Raw genomic sequence first — 3,871 nt, 5'->3', positions numbered from 1 at the left:
TGTCGGAAACTCTCAGGGGCAGTTCCACCCTGCCCGGTGGGGTCGAGATGAGTTGGCATCCACTCGATGGCTGCACGTTTGGTTTGGTTTGGTTTCTCCAACCTGGTCTCTGTACACGCACATAGATCGCTGTCATGTTAGTGTTTTATCCTAGGAGAGAGGGAATGGGGTGTCTTTTACCTCCCACAACGTGATCTGGGAGGTGTTTGAATGCTATCTAACGTTGACTGGGGGGCGGGAGCCTAACTTTGGGGAACCTGGGATCATGAGGAAAAGGAGGTGTGTCCATTCACCTTATCCTTGTCCATAATAAGGATATTATTATGGTGACCACAGTGACACTGTGAGTGCAGTGGCATTGTACCCGCACAGGTTTCACCGTGACAACGAAGCCAACAGATCACCGTCCGATGAGAGATCACTGTCACATTCAGTCTCGAATCTAAACAGTGGGCAACCATAAGCATCTCACACACGGGGTTTGACCGTCTTGTTTTGTAAAGGTTTTCCCTAATGCTTTAATCAATTCCTTGATAAACACTATCCTTTAAATAAGATCCATTTGTCTTCTCATTTTTGACATGGTTTACCCCCCAGTGTTCAGGAGGAGGAAAATAGATGCCCATGAACACTTGTGTATATGATTGTGTGTGTGTGTGTGTGTGTGTGTGTGTGTGTGTGATTTGAAGACTAGATATTCCTGATGCCCGTGAAGATGTGTGTGTGTGTGTGATTTGAAGACGAGATATCCTTCTCACCTGGCCGAGTGTATGTTTGTGTGCTGCATGTGTCACCTGGTTCCACAGGTGCTCTGGGAAGACCTCAGTGCTTTGGAGGGTTCTCACTATAGTGACTCCTTTTGCAAATCCCTCTGGTGTAAGCAATGCAATTCTGGTTGAAAACAGGTTCCAAACAAGCCAATAATGTGTAAATCTTAGTTTCCAACAAGGTTAAATGCTCCCTTCCCAGGAGATCTGAAGAAACAGATGCTTCTCGGATAAACACCCTGAATGTTTTTGATCAGGGACTCAAAAGATGGGTTTTGATCAAAAGGGGGGACATTGTGGAATGCAACGTCAACTTCTTATTGGAAACCAGGCTCACGGGATGCGCTGAGCCTCTAGAGGTTTTGGGATCTATTGCTGGAACCAGCTTTTGAACCTTGAACCAAGCCTTGAACTATCCCATGAAACCATCTTAAACTGGACGGTGCTTATTTCAACGAAGAATGTTTGTCTTAAATTTTGCACCCGAATGAAGAACGGGAACCCCAATGGAATGGTCCTCTGCTCCCTCAGGGTGGAGTAGAGGAGCAATCGATGAACCGGGAGCAGGAAGTGCTTCGCTCTGTTGTGCATAAGGTAGCGCTGGGTCGGACCGACTCTGGAACTGAAGAGCAGCGACAACGAAGAACTGCCCGTATGAAATGGCAAGGACAACAGTGACTCTAAAGGACAGATGGACATTTCAGGGCCAGAGAAGGCAAGCTAGACCCCAAACATTGCGAAACCAAGCTCATTTCCTCCAAGGCTAAGCCGACTCACTAGGGGGCAGCTGGGAATTGCCCTGCTGGGTTTCCTATGGCTCTTTGGGGAGCAGGAGGCTCGCTCTTCCTCTCCTGCGGAGCGGCTGGTGGTTTGGAACGGTCTGCCCTTGCCTGGGTGGCGGCATCCAGTCGTTAGACCCACAGAGACCTCACGTGCAGCGGAAGCAAACACTGCCCAGTCCTGTCCGTCCTCACAACCGTTCTTGTGTTTGAACCCAGTCACGGTGTCGACCCGTCTCGTCAAAGGCCTTCCTTCCTCTGTTCCACTGGCCACATGTTCAAGCGTTGGGTCACTAACCGCGAGGTCAGCAGTTCGAAATGACCAGCAGGAGGAAGATGGAGCATTCCACTCCCCTAAAGAGTTACCATCTCAGAAACTCACGGGAGAGGGTAGGGCAGTTCTACTCGGTCCTATAGGGTCGCCGTGAGTCAGCATCACTTGATGGCAGCAAGTTTGGGTTTGTTTTTGGTTTTTTGGTTTTAGCTTACATTCTGCCCCTTCACATTTTTTTCACATTTTAGTGACTGCTGCCCTGCGATCACTTACAGGTAATCCTTCGTGAGGGAGCAATGGTCAAGACACACATTCTTTGTGTGTTGAATTGACCCATGACCTGGTGTAAAGGTGGCTGGCTTTGACTCAAGGGTCCAAGTTTTCTGCTTTACCATGCACGATGTCCTTCTCCAGGGACTGGTCCCTCCTGACAACATGTCTAGAGGACGTGAGACAGAGTCTCTTCCTCCTTGCCTCTAAGATGCATCCTGGACCTCACACTTCCTGGCAGTAAACTAGAAACAGCAGAGACAGCGGGGCCCGTTTGAAGAGGACCCCAGAGCCATGGATGTAAGGCTTTTCGCAGGCGTGGTGGCAGCGGTGTCTCTCGCTGTCTCTCTCAGGATGGAGCTCGGCCGGCGAGTTGACTTGTTGCTAACCGTTCCTCACCAGCTCCCAGTACTGAAGATCCTGCAACCCGGGAGGCTGCGTCCTTTTTTAAAAACCACTTGAATTCACGAAGGCACAGAAGTATGAATGGTGGAATAGATGTGCAGTTGCCACACACGCTGGCAGGATGTTTGTGTGCCAAGACCCAAAGGAACCTGTTCGGGTTTTGTTTTAAAAATTGCACTCTTTTTTTTTTTATACTCAGGAGGCAGCCATGGGGTGGGGGTGGGTGGGCTGCCCACTGAGCCCTTCCCCATCCGGACAGGCCTCACCCCACCCCCAGCCAGCCCATATGCTTTGTTACCATTCTTTCTGCCCAGCCGGTCCCCCAAGAGCTCTCATCCCAAGTCTCTGCCAAAGGCAGTGGGCTCAGACCGTCACCATGGAAACCACCGCTGGCTGGAGGGGATGAGGAGGAAACTGCACAGCCCCGTATCCAGGGTCCAACGGGATGCGCTGGGTTACGCGTCGATCCCGCCAGCTGAAGGGCTGCAGGTTCGAACCCACGGCCTGCTCCACAGGAGAGAGACGAGGTCGTCTGCTTCCCTAAAGACCGACAGCTTGGAGATCCTAGTTTTCATGAAGGTTACAGCCTCGCTTCCTCGGGAGAGCAGAGGGCCATTCCGTCCCCCCCACCATCCAGCGGATTCTGACTCCTGCAGGCAGAGCAGTGAGTGGCCAGTCGGGCTGATCACCATAAGGTCAGCAGTTCAAACACCAGCCTAGCGCCGTCGGAGAAAGAGGCGGCTTTCTACCCCCATCCACAGTTGCAGTCTCGGAAACTCACAGGGGGTGGGGGGGTTGGGGATTCTACTCTGTCTTGTAGGGTTGCTGTCCTTCCTAGAGAGCCCCAATCGTTGCAATCTGCTCTGACAGCAGTGGGCTGAGCAGGTGAAACAAGGAGCCTGGTAGTGCAGTGGGTTAAGCGCTGGTCTGCTAACGGAAAGAAGGACTGTGTGGAGGAGAGCGCTTGACAGGGGGCACCATGCTTTGATCGCGGGCGCTTTCTTACCCCGGAAACAAATACTCACTTTATTCTTATTTTTTAATCATTGTATTGGGGGCTTGTACAGGTCTTATCACAATCCATTCATCCATCCATTGGGTCAAGCACATTTGTACCTCTGTTGCCATCATCATTCTCAAAACATTTTCTTTCTACTTGAGCCCTTGGTATCAGCCTCTCATTTTCTCCTCTCCCTCCCTCCCTCACGAACCCTTGATCATTTATAAATTATTATTATTTTTTCATGTCTTACACTGAGAGCTGTCTCCCTTCACCCGCTTTTCTGTTGTCCATCCCCCAGGGAGTGGGCTATATGTCCATCATTCTGACGAGTTCCCCCTTTCTGCCCCCTGCCCTTCCCCTTCCCCTCCTGGTA

This window comes from Echinops telfairi, unplaced genomic scaffold, assembly GCF_000313985.2.
Source record: "Echinops telfairi isolate 266 unplaced genomic scaffold, ASM31398v2 ScPeMD7_655;HRSCAF=1070, whole genome shotgun sequence".
Taxonomy (NCBI): domain Eukaryota; kingdom Metazoa; phylum Chordata; class Mammalia; order Afrosoricida; family Tenrecidae; genus Echinops; species Echinops telfairi.
This window is presented reverse-complemented; position numbering follows the sequence as displayed.